This window comes from Passer montanus, unplaced genomic scaffold (assembly GCF_014805655.1).
Source record: "Passer montanus isolate IOZ18808 unplaced genomic scaffold, ASM1480565v1 scaffold33, whole genome shotgun sequence".
NCBI lineage: Eukaryota > Metazoa > Chordata > Aves > Passeriformes > Passeridae > Passer > Passer montanus.
This window is the reverse complement of record NW_024368041.1, coordinates 315911-343163: the sequence shown is the minus strand read 5'-3', so window position 1 is coordinate 343163 and position 27253 is coordinate 315911.

Here is a 27253-nt window from a genome sequence, read left to right as displayed (position 1 = left end):
GCATTTTTACTTATGAATATGATTTCATGGAACAACATATTTTTGCATTTTAGGAACTCTTGCAAAACCATGCAGAATAGTTTCCTTCTCATCTCTCCCTATTATTCTTTTGTTCTGTTTCAAAATGCTACAAGAGGTACATCCCAATTTTATGGTATTGGCTTCTGAAGTAGAATAATGCATGTGGAGGTTACAGAGCAAAAATGTGCCCAGACCATGAGACTTAAACAAAAAAGGAATTTATACTTTCTTAGACTTCTAAAGTGCTTGAATAATTTTGATTTGTTCTATTCTTTATGCAGCAACATTTTCCTCAACTACAACATTTTGCTACCAGAGGAACTCTGATAAGAAACGCATTAAAATCTAATATTGTATAGGAACAAGGAATTAATAATTTACATCAAATTTAGATAATTTATATTTTTAAAATAAATCAATAAACTATATGGAGTTTTAATAACAAGGAAAACAATCAATTCAAGTACCATTAAAATTTTTCATGTAGAAATTTGAGTTAGTTACCGATTGAATAATTAGGTCATGTATAGACAACACTGTCCTTTTAAAAAAAGAGAGGCAGTAAAAGTATAGAATCTTCATATTACAAAGAGCTAAATAATTGTAATTTAGTAGTGAAGGTTTAAGTTTTAGTTCAGCAATTAAATTGCATTTTAAAATTAACTCTTCATTTTAAAATGTGCACCAGAAATCAAAGCAAGATTACTGAAATTTTCAGATGTTATTCAGATTACAGATTATTCAGCTGTACTTTGCTGTGGTACATATGGGGCTCCTCTAGAATTAAACAAAGCACTATTCTCTGAATGACTTTCAATAGAAGGATAGTAAACGTCTACTACACAATACTAGCATATTATTTGCACCAGAGTTTGCTAACCTACATTTCCTTCTGCACCTTTTTTTAAAAATAAATGCTTCTTTATTAAAAAAGCATTTCACTACAACACTGTTATAGTATGATTCCTATTCTTGTTGCATCACATACTTCTTGTGAAAAAATAATGTGTTAAATGGGTTCTGAAACATGATTTTTTTCCAGTTACCATGCAATTACTTCTCAGATCTGTGTGCAAATTTCATTTTACAAACTTAATTCACTCTGAAACTGACACTCAATGACAGGATTTCTAGATAAATGAATATATATAATCCGTAATGAAGAATTTCATGCCAGTATCAAAAGCATTTGGAGAAAGAGATTCAAATAGATATTTCACTGAAGTAAGAAAGAACCAGAAGAGAATTTTTGATAATCTCGTTATCAAAGATGATTAATTATTAGGTTCCGTTTTATTCAGGTTTAAGCATGAACTTTGAGAACTTCTGAGTTTTAGAAAATCACACTTATCCTTGTGGAAGGAGCCACTCTGCTAAGATAAGAAAAAAAGGAACTTGAGAATCCATATAGGTCCCAGCTGACTGGAAGCTGGCAAATGATGTCCCAATTTTCAAGAAGGACAAGAAGGAGGACCACAAAACCTAGAAGCCTGTTAGTCTCATTTCAGTGTCTGGCAAATTTACAGAGAAAATATTTCTGCGAGGTATTGAAAAACACTTAAAAGTCAATGGTCAGCACATCTTCATGAAAAAGAAGTCTTCTTTATCAAACCTGATTACCTCTTATGACAAGGTAACCACTAAGTAGATAAAGGGAAACTAGTTGATGCAATAATTTTGGATTTCAATAAAGATGTTGATACTGTTTCTCACTGCATCCTTCTGGACAAAATGTCCAGCACACAGATGGATAAATATATCATGCCATGGGTGAGCAACTGGCTCATGGGTCAGGCACAAAGGGTAATAGTACATGGGAAAACCTCAGACTGTCCTGTCACCTGTGGGGTTCCACAGGGCTCCATCCTCAGACCAGTTCCCTTCAACATCTTCATTAACAACCTGGATGCAGGACTCAAATAAATACTAAGTTTGTGGATGACACCAAAAACTGTGGAGCTGTTGACTCACTTAAGGGCTGCAAGGCCCTGCAGAGAGACCTCAACAAATCACATGCCTGGGCAGTCACCAACCACATGAATTTTAACAAGGGAAAGTGCCACATTCTGCATCTGGAAGAGAGCAATCCCAGTTGTGTCTATAAATTAGGGAATTAGATGCTGGAAAGCAGTGCTGTGGAAAGTAATCTGGGAGTCCTGGTCAATGGCAAGCTGAAAGTGAGTCAGCAGTGCTCTGGCAGCCAGGAGGGCCAGGAGTGTCTTGGGGACATCAGGCACAGCACCACCAGCTGGGCAAGGGAGGGGATTGTCCTGCTCTGCTCTGCACTGGGCAGCCTCACCTTGAGTATTGGGGACAGTTTTGGGTGTCACAATACAAGCCAAGTATTAAGCTATAAGAGAGCTGCTAAAGGAGAGGAAAAAAGATGGCAAAGGGCCTTGAGTGGAAGCTCTGTGAGGAGCAGCTGAGGTCACTTGGTCTGTTCAGCCTGAAGATTGAGGGGTACCCTTCTCTGTCTGGTGACAGAGGTGACCCAAGGGAATGGCCTGAAGTTGTGTTAGCGGAGGTCCAGGCTGGATATTAGAAAGAGGTTCTTCATCCATGCAAAACAGCACCTAAATGTGGTTGTATTTTGTGTAGAATGGAACATTTTTGATCTGGAGTTGGTTATAAAAGGGAAATAAAAAAATTCATACCTTCTGAAAATACATTATTTTTCAAATAATTAGTGTTTATCAGACACGAACATTCAAAATTAAACACTGATGTTCCTGTATAAAACATGAAGCTTTTTTATTTTCTAAGCTAAATATTGGTCAAGGCAAGCAATGCTGAGAGTTTAACATCTTGAAGAAAGTTACTGATCTGCTTGGGCTCTTTTCTAAGAAAAGCCTTGCAGATTTTGAATTAATTTTATGACTTCACAATGGCACATGATGCAAAACTTCTCAACTTGTGACTTCTCTCAGGGATACTAATGGGACAAGTGTTAACCTTACCTTTTATTTTGGAGAGAAAATTTTCTAGAAAAAGATAGATATATTTAATTTTATATCTTAAGTAAAACATACTATCTAACTTATACCATCAACAATGAGATTATAAAATGGGAAGCAAGTCTAATGACTAGAAATAGGTTCTTGTTTTAATCACTTGATTCACAAAAAAAAATTCCTAATTTTGATGATGCTGTGATTCTGTGTGAACATTATATTCAAAATATGATAGCTCCTTAAAAATAAAGTTTTTTGAAAAAAAAAGTAATCTCTAAAAATGAAAAAAAAAATCTTTACTTTTGTAAAGCCCTGACAAATGTAACTTTAAATTACTTGTAAAAGGTTACAGAAGAAAAAGAGACTAAGATCAGAGTAGAAATCAATCTTCTGAGCTCTCAGAAACTATAACTTTTATATATAATGTTTTTACTCTTTGAACTAAAAGAAAAAACCCAGGAAATCATGAAGGGCAGGTCAGCCCTGTTAAAGACAGAGAGGGGAAAAAATTTGATTAAATGGGCATTTCTGTTGAATAGGAAGTTTCTCTCTGAGAAATTTAGTCCAAAATGTCCATGGGAAATCGATATGTAGCTGGAAGTGTTTAAATTTGATGAGGATTACAAAAATGTAGTTGACATGGGGAAAGAAAATCTGCAAGTATGGAGGTGGATGAAAATAAAGGCACTTTGCAAAAAGAATAAATAATCCAAAAATCTTCCATTTAAGATGATGATCAGCAAATACAATAATTCACGTAAATGGAAATACTATAATATAAGGTTAAATTATGGTACAGTGTTATTGAGAATTATTTTATAACATGGTTAAAAAATATGACAATTTTTTTCTTTAAATGCCTGCAAGGATAGTCAGAATGAAAACAGAGGAAAAGAAGACTTTAAAAAATTGAGGATTGTTTGAGGAAGCTCAAGTTAAAAAGTAATTTAATGTAATGACCATAATTTGAAATATCTTGCTTAAATTGATTACTTATTCTAAAGAGAAATCTTATGCCTAGCTTTTATACTGAAATTTAGCAGGATTTTTAATAAAAATTACTAATTAAGAAAGTTACTTGGATTAATTCAAATCAGTAATCAAGTATGAACTGCAAACTAAATCATAAATAAATCTTAAAATAAGAAAAAAAGCATATCTGTTACATCCATTTACAATGTAAATATTAGTATATAACAATTTAAAATGAGTCAAACCTCTTCTGACTTGTTCCTTAAAAATAAAAGACAGGTCCAAATTTAGAATTAGACAGGTGATACTGAATAATAATCTAGCAGAAGAATCCTTTTTTCTCAGCTGACTCCTGTTATGATCAAATTATTGAGAGATGCCTCTGCCTGAATCAAGGTGCAAATGAGGTCAGGTGTTGAAATCGGTAATATGAATTTTATTTAACAGTAAATGTGAGGTAGAGAGATAGAAATAAATATGAAAGAGTCAGGGAGAGGGAGGGGAGAGATAGAGGGAGAGAGATAGAGAGTGGGGAGAGAGAGAGAAGAGATTAAGCAGAAGATAGTTCCCATAAGTAGACCCAGAGGCATCGTCTTGGTCCTCCTTTACTCTGAGCTTCTCAGTGCTGGGAGTCCGAGTCCATCTGCTGGGGCTGCCACCTTTATACAGCCCCCATTCCAGATATCCATGGGGTAGTCGCAGGTGCAGTTCCCATAACTTTGAGTCATCTTTGTTTGACTAGTGATATATGTATTACCAGTTTTTTCCTTTCCCACAATGGGAATTTTTGTCCAGATATGCTAACCAGGATGTACTAACCAGATTCTACATCCACCAGGTCTGAAATAAGTTCCTTCTTGGCATAAATTTCTCTTGTCTATGACTATTTTAAGTTGCTACCGTGGTATCTTATTTTACAGCAAGCTACTTCTGTGGCCTTCACAGTGCTTTGAGACAGGCAGCTGGGATTTTTTTTATAGCTCCACATGGAACATTTATGCCAATTTACACCAAAATCTACACTATAGGCAGTCAAAAAAACCCCCCAAAAACAAACAAAAACAACTACCTCCCAAAAAAACCCAAAAAACCAAAACAGATAAAAGAGAGAGATAAAAGGAAACAAGACTCCTAGAGAAGATAATACACCTGTGACTGAAGAGCTTTTGAATTTTTTTAAACTGGCCTATTAATTAATAAAGCAAGAATTTATATGCAGTATGCACAGATTTCAGTCATACAATGAAGTTTAATTTAGAAGAAAGTTCTCATAAATTAATATCACATTATATTTTTGTGATAAGAAATTTTTAATAAAAGGAATTGTTATTAAAAATAATAAGTTATTGATTTTGTTTTGCAAGGATGGGGTGATGAGGAACAAGGAGAACTTACCTTAGGCACAGCCTTATTTAATATGCTTTTTTATGTTCTGGAAGATTCAGAAGACACTGCATAATATGATTCATAGGTGATGGTATAATAAAAGGTGGAACACTTACAAGAAAGATAAATTAACAGTTCCAGAGAGATTAGACCACAGATTTCTTATGTAAGTAGTACCAAGTACAAAGTATCTAAGAAAGCAATTCATACTTCACAAAATTAAAGAAACTATAAATTATTTAATAAATTATTCTAGAATGTACAGGGGATATTCTGGCAGTAATTTTAAGGATTTGAGAAAAAAAAGACATTAACAAAAAAACATTGACAATGAGATCCACATTCCCTGGTGACATGATAGAAATTCCATCACTTGAAACTTTTCAGAATAGCTTAGAAAGAATAGTAATGAATGTACAATAAGGTAAAATTAGGAATTGTGAAGTAAAATTACTTAAATTACTTTTTTAAAGCTCAAATTTAAATGACTGTGTATCACTGATATGAAAACAAATTAACTGAATAGGTACTTCCTTTTCACTCTCATCTACATCTGTTATACCACTAGTCAGTATAACGCTTCCTTTGGTAGACATATATTCTATTGGTATATATAGTGTAAAAGTAAAAGCATTTATTCAATCAGTAATTCACTGAAATCTTACTTTCTTTCTTCTGTCAATTAACTGTACAACATTTACTACTTTTAAACAAGATGGCTCAAAATTTTCAATGTCGTTTATCTACAGATATGCAAGATGTCAAAGTCTCCATATAGCATCATAACAATGTGAACTTTGTCTCTTATCAGAAATCCATTATTGAATAACATCTTGAAATCTTGGAGTTTAGTTAAACATACAGAATCACAACTTGTCAGAATCACCAATTACCACCTGGGACACAAAGAAGAAAAAAAAGAAAAGAAAATATAAAATATGTAAATTTTACTTCTATTCAGAAGTTCTTTTCTGATGATACCTTGATAGTTTCAACTTTGGTTTATAAAATTTGCTTAGCACTTTCAATTGAAAATAAAAGTTCTTGTCAAATACATTGAGTTTTTGTGGTCATGAAAAGTTTCTGTTGGGCTGAATAATTAATATCTTGTTTATTTTAGGATTCTAAATACATCAGGAAAGTTTTTCTTCATATCAGAAAATCAATCAAATTGCCAAAATTAAACCATAATAGACTTTAAAAGTTTTAGAAGCCATTTTTTGAAAGGACAGAAACATATCACAACAATGTCCTAGATCACAATCTAGGACAAGAAGGTGAAGGGAAAATGAAAAATCAAAATCCAAAGACCACCCTCAGTTACTGTGATGCAGCATGAAAACAGCTTCAAAAATCCTACCAAAATGTTGCCAAATATGTCTTTGTTGTAATTGAATGATTGGGAAAAAGAGTATGTCTCCTGATGTGCAGTTTCTGAGTGTGAAGTAATATTTATTTGTTCTTGTAAAGTGGAAACATCACATTACTTTAAAAAGTAATTTATTATTAAAAATATTTTATATGTAGCAAGTATTATATGATTTAAAATTTTAGTGAGCTAAGTGATTAATCAGATTGTCAATTGAGCACTTTATACTGCATAAACTCAGGACATTGGCTGGCTGTAATATTGCTAGTCCTTTCTTCATGATGTAGAAAATATGGAATCACACTGAAGAAGAGATTTTTTTAGCAGGTACAGTGCAGTATACTGTGGATTTTTTCTGAAAAACATTTGGAAAAGCATGTACATGTGTTTGATATCAAAATCATGAAATATTAAGAACAAGTAAGAGTTCAGTTAAACAGTGTTATTCTCTTTTTTTCATTTCATAATGAAACAAAAACTCTCACACAACCCTTTACTGGACTTGACTGAGATATTTTATTATTGAAAGTCAGCCAATATAAACAGGTTGCTGAGCACATTATAGCTGGTTTGGTTTTTTTTTGTTTTTTTTGTTTTTTTTTAAACAGTGACATCCAAAGGAATGTGAAGAAGAAAATATGTGGTTTAAAATTCTGATGTGATTTATAATCACTACCCCTGCTGTCTACATGTAGGAGACCAGAGGAATGGCTGACAGGCCTAAGAGAGTCAGGTGGGAAATGGGTGAGGTGTGGGATGTAGTACCTTCTCACACTCTGTTGTGTAGTGAAACATGATACAGACCCGCACTCTAATGGGGGCAACCAACTGCACAGGATGGCCAAAATGGTGGAAATGGTGCCAAGAGAACATTCTGGCATTGTGTGAAGTACAGGCATGAGATTTTGGCACTTCAATTATCATAGGCCAGCCTGTGGGGCCTGAGATTGATAAAAGGTCAGCAAAATGTCTGCAGTGTGATGTATTCCACTACCCTGGATTTGAAAGCTGCTGAGACCACACTGGTTCCTAGGGTTGTGGTTATCTACTCTCCCTTTTTCTTTCTCCTTCTCTTCTTCTGCATTCTTCTTCTTAAAATATATTGTGATCCTGACTAAAAAGCCTAGTCAAAGCCATGCCAAGTATATTATTATATCTGGATATTCTAAAGCTTACAAACAAAAGTTTTTTGTTATTGAGCCTGCTTTGTTTCTTCCACACACCTCTCAGAGTATATCCAGCTACCTTTCCCTAAATCTGTCAAGTGGGATGGTGCATTACAGTGAATAATTATTAAGTGCAATATCTTTTAGCAAACACAATGTTCAGACAGCAAAAGGTATTCAAAAGAGATGCATACTTGAAAACAAAGAGGAGTTACAGGTCCCTGAACTAATGAAATTTATTGCCTCTCTGAGATATCCCTCCCACTCTGCCCAGGGCCCAAGCACCACAGGATCCCTAAGTCCTGTCTCAGAGATGCCACCAGGCAGGACCAGCCCCCATCTCCCTGCACCCCTGCCATACGTGGCCATGAGTCCTGGTGATCATTATGCTCTTGGGAGCTTAGCTATGACATCAACTCAGCAGAAAATTATCTCCTCTGCACCGACCAGAATAGATGGCAACCCAGACAGAGCTCACACCAAAGTATGCAGCCCTCCAGCAACAGGTCTCTCTGCAAATATGCAGGTCTCTGTGGGATGTAGTGTTTAACTAGTAATGGATGACAGGAGTGAGAACAGCTATGTGAGTTGTGATGGAGTGGATGATCTGATCAGTCTGGTGACAGAGCTACAGGAGAAATAGAAATGTTAAGGAGCAGCAGGGAGTCTAAGAAAAAGATTGACTGGTGAAACCATTTTCTGCCTCCTCTGAGACAGGAATAACCTCCAGATTATTCTGGAATAACCAGGAAAAAAGGCCAAGGTAAAGAGGATTCTATATCATCTCCCCAAGAAGCAAGAGGCTGTAGCTTAAAGGATAGGAATCAATGGAAGCAAGTCCAACCTTAGGGTAACAGGTAAACCCTAAGTCAAACTCTAAGTCAAAGCATCAATAAAAACAATGTTGAAATGTAGCCATGAAAAAAAATAGTCCCACTCATGTAAAGCATCTATAGAAGGACCTTATATCAAAAGAGAATCTTTCAAAGAATTCTTTTGTCTTGACAAGTGGCTGAATTCAGGTGAATGAGACAAGATGTATATTGCAAATAACCTTGCAAATGAAATCTGACAGTTCATTTATCTGTCACTTCTGATCATTTTATAAGTTCATTGTGAATATTCAGTGTTCCAGTTGCAATTTATAACAATCACAGACAATGGATAGACTCAAAAGGAAAAGTACTTTACTTCCCAGATATTTGAATGAGAGTAAAACACAGATTAAAAAAAAACCTATAAGGTTTTTCTTAGATCATGTGTTCCAAGCTAGTGCTCTTGTCATTTAGAAAAAACACATATTTTAACTAGATTGATGAACATTTAAGAATGATCAGTCTTTATAGACATGGAGTTTTGTCAATATTGAAGAGCATAAGTATGATTTAACAGTCATTCATAGCATCCAGCCATATAGAAATTATATTTTTAGAATACAGGGACAAATGCAAAAGTGCATATATTTTCTAAGACATAAAGTAATCAAAGATAATAAGATAATTGTTAAAGGGCTCTCAATTAATCATCTGCTTTATATATCTTACATCCAGTATCAGTGATTTCTAATATAGTGGGGATTTTTTTAATACTCCACAGCAGAAAATTAAAAAAAAAAAAAAGGAATGGTATACTTGTACATCATCAAATATCAGAGAGCTTATTTGGATTAAAACTCTGCTTTGTTAAAAGTCATATTTAAAGAGTCATTTCAGCTCTGATGCTGGAGTATTGTTGCTCTTTCTTATACTGTGTCACCCAAAACTGTCCCCAGTACTCAAGGTGAGGCCACATCAGAGCAGAGCAGAGCAGGACAATCCCCTCCCTTGCCCAGCTGGTGATGCTGTGCCTGATGCCACCAGGACACTCCTGGCCCTCCTGGCTGCCAGAGCACTGCTGACTCACTTTCAGCTTGCCATTGACCAGGACCCCCTGATTACTTTCCACAGCACTGCTTTCCACCATCTCATTCCCTAATTTATAGACACAACTGGGATTGCTCTCTTCCAGATGCAGAATGTGGCACTTTCCCTTGTTAAAATTCATGTGGTTGGTGACTGCCCAGGCATGTGATTTGTTGAGGTCTCTCTGCAGGGCCTTGCAGCCCTTAAGTGAGTCAACAGCTCCACAGTTTTTGGTGTCATCCACAAACTTAGTATTTATTTGAGTCCTGCATCCAGGTTGTTAATGAAGATGTTGAAGGGAACTGGTTTGAGGATGGAGCCCTGTGGAACACCACAAGTGACCAGCCAGCCTGATGTTATCACATTTATTACAACTGTTTGTGCCCAGCCTGTGATCCACTTGCTCACCCATCACATAACATGTGAAATTTTGTCCGGAAGGATATTGAGAGACAGTATCAAAGCTCTGATGAATTCCAGAAATATTACATCAACTGGTTTTCCTAGACCAGCTTGGTGGGTTAACTATTATACATAGAAATCAGGTTTCATGAGCACAGTAAAGAAAGAAAAATAAGAAATTCCTAATCTTCATCTGAGCTACAATTTCTTCTCTAAACTAATAATTCTTAAGATTTCATGGCTTCCTAAAAATATTAGTTGAAACTATCCTAAGACTCTACTGTACAACTCAGCGTCAAATCCTTTGGTGCACCAGTAGTTCCCACAGCTCCCGAGAGAGAGCTTCATGCCAAAAACTTGACATGAACAAAGACATTACAGTGTAATTAAACCAACTCAGACAAGAGTCAAGATAGACAAATGAGTTTAAAGTTGAAAAAGGTCTGAGGTCAAACCAGGGTGTCAAGTTTACCAAGCAAGGTCTAAATTTAGGATCAGAGAGGTGTATGGCCAGGCACAGGCACACTGAAATGAAGTTCAAGCAGTGGTCAGGGTCTGAGGGTAAGGGCCTGAGGAGGGAGGAAGCCTCAGATGGTTAATCTCCCAGAAAAAGAAACACCATAGTGCTGGCTTTGAGCACAGGCAGAAAAAACAGCTCAGACTTTGATTTTAAAATGGTGCAGAGCCTCCTTCATGAAGAGTCACACTGTTGTCAAAAATCCTGCAAGTTCTTCTAAGAATCTTATTAGTTTCTTGAAGACCATTGTTCTGTCTCACTGGTGAGACAAATCTTCCTTCATATCACACTAAGACATCAGAAAAAAATCACAGTAACACAGAATAGTTGGAAGGGAATCATATAGATCATCGAATCTAGCTTCTCTCTTTACACAACACAGCCCCAACAGTCACACAATGTCCCTGAGAATATTGAACTCTGTCAGGCTGGTGCTGTGGCACTTCCCTGGCAAGCTTGTTTCTATGCTCAACCAACCTCTGTGTGAAGAACCTTTCCGTAATATCTAAACTAAACCTCCCTGACATATCTTCATGCAATTTCCACAAGTTCTGTCACTTGTCACTAGAGAGAAGAAATCAGTACCTGCCTTTGTTTCCTCTCACACAGAAGTTTTATGCTGCAATGAAGTTTCCTCTCAGCCTCCTGGAGATACTGAGTGACCTCCGTCACTCCTCACATGGCTTTCCCTCAAGCCCTTCACAATATTTGTTGCCCTCTTTTGTAAACTCCCTAATAGTTTAATATATTCCATATATTTTGTTACCCAAAACTGCTCATAATATTCAAGTTGAGGCTGTACCAGTGCTATCCCTTCTAACCTCTCTCACCTCTGTGGACTGAGCATTTGCTAACAGCAAATTAGTGAGCCAGAAAGAGTTTTGGAAATTCCCAACATGTAATCAGATTCTTATAGAAGTGTGGCTACATGAATAATCAACTACTATGAAATATTCTTGAGAATAATGCAATTTTGGTGGTTTCTAAAAGCAATATCTTATGAGTAACTACCCTGGAATTACAGTTAATTCCTGAATGAATCAAAATATTTTAATATAGAACTATTGTTAAAAATTCTGAGATGTGCATTAATAAAACAAAGGCCTTTCAGGAAATCAGTCTTTTGCCACGAGTATTATTAAAAATATAAAGCAGGATATTGTAAGTAATCAATATACACAGAAATTTTGGAAGAATAGATACAGAGATATAGCTATTGTCTCCAGGGGAGAGCATTATTTTAAGAAAATAAAAAAGAGAACCATTTTGCAATTACCTAAATATATGGTAAACCAATCTTTTTCATAGTTTAACCCCAGATGGTGTCTAAGTACAAAAGAGCCACTTGCTCACTCCCCACTCGTGTGGGGTCAGGGAGAGAATTCAAAGCATAAAAGTGAGAAACCTCATGGACTGAGATAAAGATGTTTTCCTAGGTAAAACAAAAGACCCTCACAAGCAAATCAAAACAAAGAATTAATTCACCACTTTCCCTGGGCAGGCAGGGGTTCAGCCATCCCCAAAAAAGCAGGGCTCTGTCACACATAGTGGTGACTTGGAAAGAAAAACACCATCAATTGAATGCCCCCCTGTCCTTTCTTCCCCTAGCTTCATGTATTGAGCATGACACCATAAGGCATGGTATACGCCTTGGATCATTTGGGATCAGCTGTCCCAGCTGTGTTCCCTCCCAGTTCTTTGTGCACCCTCAGCCCTCTCACCAGTGGTACAAGAAGAAAAGGTCTAGATTCTGTGAAAGCACTGCTCAGCAAGAGCAGAAACATTCCTGCGTTAGCAAGACTGTTTCCAGCACAAATTCAAAACACACCCCCATACCAGCTATGGTGAAAAAAACTCTACCCAGACAAAGCTATCACAAATTTCATTATAAAGTAATGAAAAATGTTTCCTATAAAAAAGAATGCTTCTTTTAAAAAAATATTTATCCTCTTTGTTTTAGGGTTTTTTTTCATAACATATTTAACAGTAATATTTTCTTCATGTGTTATTGTTTGCAAGTTTCTATTCAGGCATTGTAGCAATGTGACTGCTATATTTAAATATCTAATATGAGCTAATGAGTCCTCTGTGATTTTCTTTGTCCTGATTCTCATTATCTCAGTGTTTTCAAAGATGTACTATAAACAAGCAAATTGCAAGTGCATATTTTTGGTAACATTGACTTCTACTTAAGAAGTAGAATGTAACTGTAGCCTGTATGCTGCCATTGAATGCCTGTAGCTGCCATTGCATAAAAATATGTTTAATTGTTATAGTGTAGAAATATGAGGAATTATAAGAAGTGAAGATAAAACATTTAATTTTGTGAAGTTTTGATAATCTTTTCACTACTATGGAAAATTTTCCTCTCCAGCTTGAAAATAAAGGGCACATCTCAGTCCATAACCATATATATGTAGAGAAAGATTTGTCACTCACTCTTCTGCTTTTGTCTTTGACAGAAATGGAAGGATGGAACATGGTCTAGAGTAAGAGACACAGAAATTATTTTAAAAATATATTTGTTCTTAAGGGTAGATTTGACATGAATTTTTGTGTTCCAAACAAAATCTGTATCTGTCTTAAAAGGCCAGATTCTTTTTAAATGTAGCATTTTATAGAAATATATGAAGAAATGCATGCAGTACGAATTCCTCTTTCTTTTATACTGCATTTAAATGAACTAGATCTTTTGTTAGAAGGCTATTTTTGAAAAAATCTAGTTCACAAGAAAGGAATCCAAACGACTCTGCTGAAACAGTAGGTCAATTAGCTCACATCCAAGACTAGCCTGCACTATACACCATGTCTCATTTGCACCAAAGGTTCATGCCAGTACCCGCAGTGCCTCACATATATGCCTCACACCTTTATGATTTTCTGTATTTTCTCTCTAAACCTAAGGAAATTTTTCATAAACCACTGTATGTTTCCTTCAATTGCTCCAGATTATGTTTCAGACTAGATGCCTCTTTCTGCATGTGTGGTATGCTAATAGCTGGTGTGTCAATTCAGCTACTAATCTTATTTGTCAAAGTTTTTGCTGACACCAGAAATTAGGAATTAATTATGATCTATATATGTTAACATAGCTGCATCCTCAAATAAAACTAAGAAACACGATACTCATTAATGCATTCTTAGCCTGAAACACAATCTCTCACATGAACTGAACATCAAATCTGTTTTGTGAGTGATTAACATATTGCGTTGACATGTTTTTATTGAGCTGATTAGCGTCTCAAAGATTTCTCAAGTGATTGTTATTTAAGATTTCCAGTGACAAGCTGAAAGCTTTCAGCTCATATTTTATCACAAAAATAACAAAAATTAAGCTAAAATGCAATAACTGAACACAGCACAAAAGCTTCGTCTCTGAAATTTTGGTGTCACATACTCAGAAACAACATTTGATTTAAATAAATTATTGCCTTAGCAAAGTGCTGGAGCAGGACATTCACAGAGATGGGCATTGCCTAACATAGAATCTGCATGAAGTTGAAGCATTCAATAATTTTTACTTACTCATGCAAGTTTCATGCAAATGTAAAGGATTTGGAACAGTATATATACTTTCCCTCTGACAGTGACTTTGTTATGTCTGAACCTTAAAAAATAACAGTTTCAGTCCACAGTCAAATTCTTCATGAGCACAGGTTTCATTAGAGTTATATTTTATTCCAAATTAAATTGACTTGAAAGTGTTTTATTCCTGAGGTCTGTTTAATCAGTGATAAGTTACGCAAAAGCTAAGATCTCAAATGAAGATTTAGGTTGTCATAATAACAATAATCTATTAAATTGAACATGTCCATCATTACTGATATATTATACAGCAAATTCTAAACAATGAAGCATCCTGATAGAAAATAAAAATCTTCTAATAAATAATTGCATGGAAAGAAAACATTTCTATAGCACAACCAAACTAAATTTTGATAGCAAACTGAACCTCCAGTTTCATTAGGAGCAATCAGATTGTTCAAGGTCAGAAATTAAGTCAGGTACAACTATCAAACAGTCATTTGGGCATTGTTTTATGAGAGTTCACAGATTCATTAATGTGTATAAACTTTCACAATTCATATATTTATGTATATAAATATATACATACACACAAGTAGGGTGTAGTGGATGATTAAAGCTGAGTTTAAAAGCACACAGTCAAATACAAATAATTTTATTTTCATAACAACTTTTCTGTATTGACCTGGAGCAATCAAGAAGCCAATTTATTTTATTCTACTTATCTTTAAGCTGAATTATTTTTTTCTTACAAACTATTTGGCAGACAAATAGTGGTATATTTTCTAGCTCAGCCAAAATAATTTCTTTAAATTAAGTATGAAATGACTTTTGGATTTTTAAAATTTTCTAGATACTTAGAACAAAATTTTATCTAAACAAAATAGACAAAATATTAAATAAAAATCTGAACCATTATATGAATATTTCTTTCTTCAATTTGAATTTTTGCTGTAAATATTACCCTTTTCATTCACTTTCTATGGTCATATTACTTCCCAGGATACAGTTTCTTTTACCTATACATCAGTACAAAATGTGCTGTTAGGAAAATCAGAAGACAACTAATTTTTAATCTATTTGCATGTATTAATATTTTTTTTCCCTATCACACCATTACAAAAGAAAATTTAAGACGGACAGACAGACATAATTTTGTGTAAATAGTGCGATTTAAGGAGTAAGTTGCACTTGAAAAATTTCTGGAAGAGCTAAAATTTTGAACATATGTAGAAAACTCTGTACAGGTTGCTTGCAAATGAAAGCTCAAACCCTCCCCACCCTCAAATCTACCTATATGCAGAAGTCAAATTGTTGTGATGTGTTCATTTTTATTTGGAGTTGGTTCGTTCTGTTACCCCTATTTGTAATGATGGTTCAGTCTGGAATTCCCCTCCTCCCCCGGGTTTGCCCCTCCCCAGCATAAGAGTTCCATCAATCTATTGCCTCCTCCCCTGTTCCCCTGGATACCCTCTGTTAATCCCTCCCTGAGTTCCTGTCCGTCACCACTGGCCCCTCCTTTCCTTCGAGAAAGTTCTTCCCTTGTCAGTGGGTGATTGGATCAGGAACAAGAGTCCCTCCTTCCTATCCTCCCTATTCACTAGCCAGCATGTCTGTTATAAGTTTGCTCCCTCCTAAGTTTCCCCTTATTGGTTATTGTGTAATCCCCACCCGAGTGTTCCACCTCCTTTATATACTGTTGCACCCATTCCTGCAGGTCTTTTCTTGACTGGCTTCCCTGGAAACAAATAAACTTCTGGACTGTGTCCCAAGAAGAGTCCCTCTTTTCATTTCTCTACTTTGCCTTCCTGCTGCCCACCGCTGCCTCCTGCTGAGGCGCTCTCTGGACGCCCCCAGTCCTCTTTTCATTTCTCTACTTCGCCTTCCTGCTGCCCACCGCTGCCTCCTGCTGAGGCGCTCCCTGGACACCCCCAGTGCATCTGGGAAGTGCCCCCCTGCTGTCAGCTGCTGTGTAACAGCTTGGCCGGTGCGGTCTCCTCCCCTGCCCGGGGGAGTAGAGAAAAACTTGGACAGCAGCGCGACATCAAATGTTACATTAGAAGCTGAAGTAAGTAATAAAGCATTGTACAAATGATATCTGTATAAGAGATTGTAGGAATTGTGTTTTCAAAAAAATATGTAATTTGCAATTTTTCACTTTTTTTTTTTTTAATGTTTATGTTTTAAATTTTGGATATTACTGTAAATTATGCCATAATTGCACAGTATGCCATAGTTATTCTTATAAAGAATTATCATTCTCTACATGAGGAAATGCATTTACAAAGAAAAACAGAATGCAGCAACATTATTTTAATACACATAATTTTGGGAAAATGAATACACCATGCAGGCTTTCAATGGTTCCTGTAGCTTTCCTGTTATGTTTGTGAAACAGCTCATTGTGATGCAATTCATGCCACTTTTGTGTGACAGATTATTTGTAATGAGAACTGGGAATCCTGAGTCACTAAATGGCTGGTTAATTTTTAAACTTCAAAGAAAAACTGAATTAAATGAATTAATTTTTTTAATCTACCAAGTGCTCCCATAGCTTTATCTACTACCACTGAGACTGTGAATCTCATATGTCTCCCCACCATGAGTCTCGCTACCTGGACTAGGATCTCACAGGTGTCCTGCTGTTTCCCCAAATGAAAAGTGTTAGACTTAATGTCACGAACTTGCTCCACTCTGTAGACACTGCTGTAGTATGTGATACTATAATTCACAGCCCTTGACTTCTCAGCTTGACTTCTCTCTACACAAATCTCTGTTATATCTTGTGTCTGCCAAATTCTTCCCACTCTGGTCTGTGATCTGGTCCTCACCCCATGGATTTTATGCTGGTGAATATGTTTTCCTTCTCAACTGACTCACATGCCCCATCTGGAAACATGGGCAGGTTGGACCTTCAAATACTTGTATCTGTCTGAAAATAAAATGGGATATTTGTGCACCTCTACAGCTAGAGGAGGGCAAATTCACTTGAGCAAGTTAATAGGGAGAGATGAGAAAACCCCTTCTACAATTTTTGCCTTTTAGGCTAACAAGAAATCAGTGGCAGAGATCTCTGAGGCTGGGATTGGAAAGCTACTAGAAATCCTGCACTAGAAATTAATGTTGTCCCATCATGATGGTATTGCAGCTGCTACAAATCTGTATTATGTAGCAACATGAAAAAAAAAAAATCAAAGGAACACAGCAGTTCAGGTATTGGATGTCTATTTTATGTGTGATCACTGAACAGTGTGGATTATGATATTAATTTAAAAAATAAAAAAAAAAACCTACAAAAGACTATTTTTCCTTTTGTTTGAATTCATGACTGAGTTAAGCCTGTTCACCATTATAAATGTAACATGTTGACTCTTAAGACTTTTAATTTCATTGCATGCTCAGCAACTGGAGAAAATAGACTACTTTTGGAATAGTAACTTGTGATAAGAGATAAATTGTTTTTTTCCATAATTGCAATTAATTAATTGCTTCTGAAAGCATTAAAAGTGAATGACTAAAGAATTGAGGAAAAGAAAATAGTCGACAGGGACAAAAAAGGAATTGCAAATGTTGACACAGAATTCTTTATTTTCCTGTAACTTAGGGATCAAATTGGCCAAGTTTAATATGTGAAATAGATTAATCCCATATGAAAGTCATGTACTTATCTGGAACTGCCCAAAATTTTGTTCTAAATTATCATTACAAATAAAAACCTAAACAAAACAAAACTTAAACTCACTAGGACCGAAAATATTTAAATTATTTGTGGAAGTTATTCAGAAAAAGAATCCTACAAGCACCTAGCTATATGGGGAATAAAAAAACCTTTCAAAATTAATGTTTAATGAAACAAAAATTTTAATATTTTAAACAACAAAGACTTAAGAGGAAAAAAAAAAGCTAAGAAATTATAGTCCATTTAGAATACAATTTGAGACCTGAAATAGAAACAAAAGATGAGAGCACCATAATGTGAAAGTCCTGTAGATCTGTATGATGTGAGAAAATCATATGTCATAAGACATGGCATTAGTAACAAGACATTAAATAACAGGCTGATGATATAATCAAGGTTTTTAAGGCTGAAATTTAGAGTGATTAAAAGCATCTCTGTGAACTTGATTCTGCAAAGGTAATGTAAGGAATATGTAGCTGCACAAGAATTTCATGTGATGTTACACTGTGTGGGAAACAATGCCAAAAAAATACACTTTAAAAAAAAAAGTTATCAGACGCTGGCAGATCCTATTAAAAGGTAACTCTTGGAATGAAAGAAGTAAATTTTCAAAATGCTTGACTTTTGTCTTCCCTAAGTCCCTATATCCCTTTAACAGATTTTTGTCTTACATAGAAAGTAAAAATATACTTCATGAGGTGAAATTTGTCAAAATTTGCTATATAAGATAAACTGCCTGCAGGGCATATTGTTTTGTAATTTGAAGGAAAACTTGACACTGATTAGTTAAAGGAGCTAAAGAGCAACAAAAACTGGAACCTCAGACATCACAGAGATGACAAGCATTATAGGAACCTTTCTTTCTTAACAATTCCATACTTGTCCATAACAGGAATTTGTAAGCTACAAGCAAAATCTGTAGACAAAAATTCTGTGATTTTCAATGGACATATAAAATACATCTTGTCCATCCCAACTGACATATTTAAAGAAATTGTATGTCCCTGTAAGATTGTGATTTTTTTGGTACAAATTAATTATTGAGTAGTTTCCCACAATCTTCCTTTGTTTTCAACAAATGTGGAAAATCGTGAACATGTGTTCGTAGCTATCAAATTGAAAATAAGAGCAACTGTTGTTTAAATGAGAATTCTACTAGGAAAAAACACTGGCACGGTGCAGCCTCTTAAAAGAAGTATATTGTTATAAAGAATACTCTTATTCCAGCGTCCTAGTTCAGATTAGAAGAACTGAATTTGTTTCACAGGTAACTAAACTAAAAAGTCAAGTAAAATGTTCCAAATGGTGGAAATCTTCAGTTTTTATTGAAGCCAAGGCTGCTTCAGAGGAATTGCTCTGTCTGTATATATGTATATATCTATAATATATATTATATACATAATTATATATACTTATATGTATGCATAGTATATATACACAGACAGTACATATAGAAAGAGGGTTTGGATCTTGGTCTTCAGTCCCTGTTTCACTCCACAAATTCATTCCTAGCAGATATGGTACTTTTCATTAAAGTAGGTACAGACAGAATATTTCATTAATTCTCTGGAACCTGTTATTGAACACACTTCATCAGTCTGAACTTCTGTTTTAGCAAGTTTTAATGTCTGGAAGTTGTAAGGCTGTTGAATATTTTTTCCCCATATTTTTGCATCAAATTTATATATTACCACAGTATTTGCAGCCAAAATAATGCTGAGCCTCTGGATGTTTGAAAAATATAATATGCTAGTGCTGATATTTCATGTATAGAATAAACAGTCAGTACGGCTTTAAAGGAATATTGCGGTAGATAAATCAAATAAATATAATGATGAAATTATGGTGAGTTTGTTTGACACCTCATATAAAGTCTAAATTCAACCTTAAATTTCTTGTAACACCTATTTGTCTTTAAATTTAAGTTGGGCTATTTCAGGATGATTAAAATGTTGCAGTCTTCTGCATCTAAGAAGTCTGCTACTATATCTTCATATTCCTGTTACAGTTATGTTCTATCCCATCTGGACTATTTCTAATAGAGTGATTATTACTACCAAAATATAAATCTCCAAAATATGGATATGCTCTCCAATTATTTCTCAACATTTTAAAAACTTTCACCTGTGTTCTAAACAGGCCCTGCCAGTCTTCCATCTTCCCTGTGAATGATTGTTTTCTCACTAATGCAGAACAAAAAAAAGTATCAGTATATAACTGATAAAGTATAGTTATAAAGTTATAAAGTATCAGTTTATAACTTTTTTTGTCTAGGCAATAAATTAGCCTCAATGAAAAGTGTGTGGTAGCTCTAAGAAAACAAAGCAACACAGAATTCTATCACAATCCAAATGGCGCCTCAAAGCTTTTTAAGAGACCAAGAAGAAAAGAAACTTGCCACTTTTTCACTTGTAATGAATGGCTAAACAGAGGAAATATTTCCATGCATCAAACTAAAGACTTGATTTATAAAGCAAAATAAATATATAACTCAATTCATCAAGGGTGAAATTGTCAGTGATCCAGACATACCTGGACCAGATTAGGGAAATCCTTCAGATCAGTCTATGTAATAAATATGGGCAAACTCCTCAGTGTGGGAATAAAATTGGAAGTTATTTTCCTAGGTGTTACATTGAGGCTAAAAGCTTTGGAGGACAGTCAAAAGTAGGAAGACAAGATTAAAGTCTACAGTTCTGTTTGTGGAAAAACAATTTATTAATCTGAATAACAGATTACAATTGTATTTTACTAAAGCAGAAAAATCACATGATGCAATTTAGCAAAAGATAAAAAATCAGAAGTAAGAAAGTGTGACATGTTTTTGTTCAAGAATAAAGGAAAGAATTCATTTAGCTCTAAGGAATGTACTAATTTCTAATAGACTAACATATTTTTATTTTCCGGGCTTGAAAACTCCTCTAGAACTCACAAATACATTACTAAGTGAAAGGATTTAGAAATTATTAAGCAAGTAATACCTAGCAGTAATTTCACCATATCACTCTGTGTCTGGTTCCTTGATTATCTGGAAACAGATCAGAACAGAATGGTCATCATGCCCAATCCTGTAAGGTTCTCCTGCCTCTTGAAACATTTTTTCAAGGGAACCCTAACTTAAATACCCCTGCTCTTTAGAAGTTTTGGAGTGTTGTCCAGTTTTTTGCCACTCTGCAGACAGGAATCCTGCGTTTTCTCTTAAATGATTATGAGTATAACAGTAAAATATGGGACTGAATTGCCACTCTGCAGACAGGAATCCTGCGTTTTCTCTTAAATGATTACAACAGTAAAATATGGGACTGAAATCAAATTAAAATCTTGCTTGGAAGACTGAAAGAATCACACTCTGCATTAGATAAAAGAAATTCCAGGAGTTTACATAGCTAAAATCTCACTGGAATGACAGTGAATTTATTCTTTTTTCATCTTAGAAATTTGAGTTCTGGTTTAATGTTGATTCATGCCATATTATGGGATACCAATAATGAAATATAAACAGCATCAATATCACTTATATATTGATATATTGATAAATATATTTGCTTTTGTTATAGGAAACAAATTACACATTTCACTTTAAACTGTATACTTTGGAGATGCCAATTTTAAGGTCTTAAAACAGTCATAAAATAACAAATGCTGTGAAGCAGAGAAACAGTCCAGTCAACAGTTATAGTTAAATGATATTGACAAAAACACCAGAGCAACAGAGCTGTCAAAAATCACTGTTGTAAGCAGATGGATTAGGGATTGAGAAGAATGGAATATGTTCCAAATAGAAACACCAATTTATCAGATTCTGACAACACTGAGTCTGCAGAAAACATTAAAAGGGAGGGCAGCCAACGCTCAAAATAAGAAGTGATAATAAAAATAAAATAAGAAGCCAAAGAAAGCACTGAGTAGGAGGACAAAACAAGAAGAATTCTTTGCACTGATGTAAAGTCCACTCATATATTAGTCAGTATGAAAAAGCATAAGAAAAGAACCGTTAATACAGAAAAAATATGAGTAAAGGAAAATTCTTTTCTGTCATGAAGGAAATGTTCCCCTTCCAAGATGTTATACTTTAAAGCAAAATAAATTACATACCTTGACATACCTTGTTATTTTGTGGTTGGTTGGTTGTTTGGTTAGTTGGTTTTTTGGGAAGAGGAAGGATTGTTGGGTTTTGGGTTTCGGTTTTTTTCTTGGTTTGTTTAGGATTTTTGTTGATTTGTTTGTTTGTCTTTTTTTGCTGTGTTTTGGTTTTTTTTAATCAACTCTGTGTGAATGCTACCATAAAATGGGAATTTAATCTCTTGAAAACAACTTGGTGTTTTTTAAATAATTAAATTAAATAATTTTAAATCACTTTCAGTGTGCTTGAAACACATTCAGTGAACTGGGCCTGTCTTATCTTTAAACTAAACTTTTTTACAAGATTAATTATGTAAGTATGTTTTTAAGGTGAAATATTGTAGATAGGCATTTAAACCAGGATTCAGTGCAGAAATCTACAGAAGTCTATCTAGGTTTGAAATTGATGGATGAGAAGAAGGGAAAGGAAAAATACTGTTATGGAAAAAAGGGTTAGTGTTGATCATCTGTGCATATAACATCAATTGTACTGCAGGTGTTTCTGAAAGGGAGACACCCACTCATAGCCTGTGTTTGTGAGACACATGGCACTAAATTATGTAGTTCTGATTCCAAATCCATTAAGGGTACTCTAAGGCTTCAAGTAATATCAGTAATCCAAGTAAATGTTTACATAATTTTACATCAATTGTTATGAGTCTGCATTTAAAAAGGGCAAAATCAGAACCTAAAATTGCAGTTAAATGGATAAGGAAATAATGAGGGGCCAGCCAATGAAACCTACAAAGCAATTTAAAAAAGATCTAAAAAAACTGCCTTCCTGGCCAGTGTCAGGTAGTCAAGTGAGTTGAAAGCAAAATGCCTGTCATAAAAAAAGGGCTCAAAACAGATAAAAATTTTAAATGGTGTACACTTCTCAGAAAGAAATGGTTACCAGCATCCCCTGAAACTCAGCCATGAAGTAGTGGTTGTGGTTTGTAGTTTGGTGCTAAAAAGGAAAAAAATAAAAATAGAGAGGATAAATTAATAGAATTTTCAATATTGACAGTGACCTTACATTTTACATTTAAAAAATATTCAGATTAAACCTTTTGAAAGTACTTAATGAAAAATGAAGTCATTGCTGCTATTTCCTGTTGATTCGAATTTTTTGCAGTACCGCATATTACAAGTATTCTAGCTTTGTAATAAAGTGTATGCATGGTCCCACCATGTGCCTTTCTTTCTTTCCTGACTCCTCTCGAGGCTGTTCTACCCTGAAGTACTAAGCAGCAGCTGACCAGACCAATAAAATCAACTTCAGTATTGGGAGCTCTGTGTTATGCAGTCTCTCCTCCCTGAAGAATGTAAGAAGGATTCTGACTGTCTGACAATCAACTCACCAGCTCTTTTCAATATTCTGAAACCTTCCTCGAAACTTCTGAAGCAAAAGAGCTTTTAAAAATCTTGCCTGCTCTAGTTTCTGAAATATGAGGCTGATACTTTACATAAGTATATATCTGTAGGGTATTTTTTCTACATTGCATCCTTTTGTTTAAAAAGCGATTCTTTTCCAAAATAACTGTCTCTTATGTCTCATTAGGAAGGGCTATATAAAGGAAGATTATCTAGAATTGGGGCACTTTCTTCATCTAACAGCACCTAGAAACTGGAAAGCCTCAAGGAACTTATCCTGCATGAAAATATCTAATTTCTCTAAAAAGTTTGGGCTGGGTTTTTTTGAGGTGGGATTTTTTTTTTTTTTTTTTTGGGGGGGGCGGCGGTGGGAGGATGGGGGAAGACGAGCTTTGGTTGGTTTGGTCTTCCTAATAATGTTACTTATACCTTTGGGTGTTTGCAGGTGGGGGGAGGAGGGGTTAGGGTGTCCCACCACAATAAATACTCGTCTTTCTGCTTTGTTATTTAAATTACCTTTTTGACACCCATAGCTTTGATTACTTCAGAAATGCAGATAACAAAACACAGGAAATAACTGAAATTAAATTCCAGTGGACAAAACTATGGGAAAAAAACTTTGAAGAATTTGTGCACTTGGTCTGTAAGATATGCTTGTGAGATTTCCTTATTTTTTTTATTTCTTTGATTAAAGAAAAATTAAGCTTTTGCTAGTGAAGTACACCACCATTTACCAAAAAACTCCATGTAAATGCCTTCCCTTTTTCCTCACCACTTGCATAATGGGCAATATGTTTCAACAACTAAGAAAACATACCAACTTAATCAAAATCAGGTATATTTCATATCTGTAAACATATAAAAGAATCAAAAGCTATGGAAAAAATATTATTTTAGAAATGTAGCAAAAGCACAGAAAATATCCATTTATAAAGTGTCAGATGATGAATTGACTAAGTTTTTTACAGTTCAATATATATTTTATTGTGCATCTGTTTCCCTCCAATCTGCTTTTTTTTTTTTCTGCAGCTGCAACAATGAAAGAGGAGCCCTTGTTATCAGTTATTTAAGTCAATGCCAGCAGCTCTTAGAATTTAACCTCAAGGTTAGTGAGAACTAATATATCACTTTTTTTGGCCGGCTTCTTTGTAGCGTCCTCTGTTAATAGGACCCAAGAGACAACTGAATAGGAGTAATCACATCAACAAAATGTGCTGTAATGCTGCATAAACATTACTACAAACTGATCACCCTTATGAACATATCCATTGTCAGAGATACTCATAAGTTAAGGGGGAGAATAATTCTCCCTAAGAGCAGCATGTCTTCTTCTGTCCTTATGCACAAATACTTGACAAGCCAGAGTTTAATTGTTTTGGAGTTTTGTGGTAAGGTCTGGCACATTTAATGGAGTGCATTCAAAAGTAAAGCTCAGGGCAGTCCAATACAAGCAGAAACATACGGCAAAATAGTCCTTGATTTTTCTAAAATCTCTGCTCAGTTGCTCCACAAAAAAGTCTCTTGTGACCTTACAGTAAGCCTTGCTTTTGGAATTCAGAAAGGTAAATTATAGAGAAAGTATAAGGTGGTCAAATAGCAGAAAAATCTCAGAGGCATATTTGTAACAGTGATGTGCTCCTCTCCAAGTTCTGGTAGGTCATCTTCTTGCTGGCATTAGTGAAATTTGAAAAGCAAGTTACAGTTTATGGTCAAGAGAGATATAGTGATGAGGTGGGTTTTATGGGGAAAAAAAAATTATTATTAAACCAAAGGAGCTTCAGCACATGGCAATGTTACTAAATCTTCCTCACGAGAAAGTATGTCAATGAGCCTGAATTCTTGAATAAAGCCTACCGTTAGAGTTACCTTTCACTGTTTCTTTTCTTCCCTTAATAAAAAATAGTGAGTCATCTCTGAACAGCTGGTGAAGTTACAAGATTCAGATAAATGCTTCCCAGGTTGCAACTTGGCTACAACAGAAGAATATGACATGAAAAATAAATGAGCCCACAAAATGCATAACACTACTTCTGTGAAATCTAGCATACTTCTTTCTTCAGAACTTCTTTTTCTTCAAAATAAAATCTAATCTTGAAACATAAATTTAGAGAATATCAATTTAAAATTTATTTTATAGACTTTTTAAAATTAAGAAATGTGAACATTTATACTTTCGGTAGATCTTCTTGCAAATTGAAAATTAATAGGAATGTATTGGTGTTGTACCGTTATTCAAACCACGGTCTTCTGATTTCATGAATTAGATTGATTGTTGACTCGTGAAAGTGGACCAATCCCCTTAGAACTAAATGAAAGACAGTAGAAGTAGAAGTACTGCTAAATTAGCTTGAGAGTTGTTCGTTGCTACTTGATACTATGAAGTATCTCTTCTCTCAACTGGTTTTGTGAGGACCTCACAGTAGAAAGGCTCAAGATACCACTCAGCACTAAGAGTTAAATAAAAGATGATTTTAAACATATAAAAATAAAAACAAGTTATTCCTGAATCAATATTACGCATGCTGCATCAAATAATCTGGATGCAAAAAGGAATGGTTGGTGTTCAGTACCAAAACCACAAACCACATTTGGAAGTTCAGTCACTGAAAGATTATTTTACTGTCTGGATTGGATCGCAGACCTCAGAATACAATGGGTACAAATGGTTATAACATTTATTTAATATATGGCTAAGTATTTTATTGCATATTTTAACCAAATAAATACATTCAGATAATGAAGTAATGCATTTATCTTGACAAATTATGCAGAACAGAAAAATTTCTCAAGTGTCATTGTTGTACTTATTTGGTATCATTCTTAAAAATCGTTATATATTATTTCTAGTATGTGTATATATATTTTTAGTCAGTATCAAATTTATCCATCAAAATATAATACCTTCCACCAAAATATTGAAGAGACTAGTTTTATCTTATACACAAAATAATTTTGAGGTCAGCTTTCATTCTATTTTAAAAGTTTAAAAGAGTTCAGAATCTCAAGAAACCTGTTTTATATAAAACAAATTGGTTTTTGTTAATTGATTTTTAATTTTTTTTTACTTTCTCTTTCACACTAATTTTAGAGAAAAAAAATCCTGTAAAATGTTGCTGGAAATATTTTGCTGCTCTTTTGAGACCCTCCAGTGAACTGAAAAATCCATTATTTACTCAGCACTTCTATTTAGTTTTTCTATTTTTGCACGGGTATTTGGCTGCCTGGGCTGCAGTGAAATTGTGGAGTTCAAAATCCTTAGGGCAGGAAGGAGGACGTGCAGTGAGTTCACTAAGCTGTATTTTAGGAGAGCACACTTTGACCTCTTCAGAGATCTGTTTGATAGAGTACTGTGGGATAAATGCATGGAGGGAAGAGGTGAACCAGAAAGCTGGTTAATATTCAAGGATCGCTTCTTCCAAGCTCAGGAGCAATGCATCCCAACAAAGAGGCAATCAGGCAAAAGTGCCAGAAGGCCTGTGTGAATGAACAAGTTCCTGGACAATTTAAAAAACCAAAACCAAACAAAAAACCAAACAAAAAAAACCCACAAAAAACCAAACAAAAAAAAACCCCAAAAAACACCCAACCAAAAAAAAAAAAAAAAAAAAAAAAAAAAGCCTTGATAGAATTAAACCATTCCAGGGCCATCACAAGCAACAAAAAACACTTCTGTAGGTACATCACTTATAAACAGAAGACTAAGGAAATCATGAGCGCTGAACAGAAGGAAAAAGGAGACCTGGTTACCTGGACATGGAGAAGGCTGCAGCATTCAATAACTTTTAAATCTCAGTCTTCACTGGCAAGTGTAGTCACACTGCCTTAATCATAGAAGGCGAAGAGGCAAAGGCAGGTAATGGGAAAATGAATAGAAACCCACTGCAGG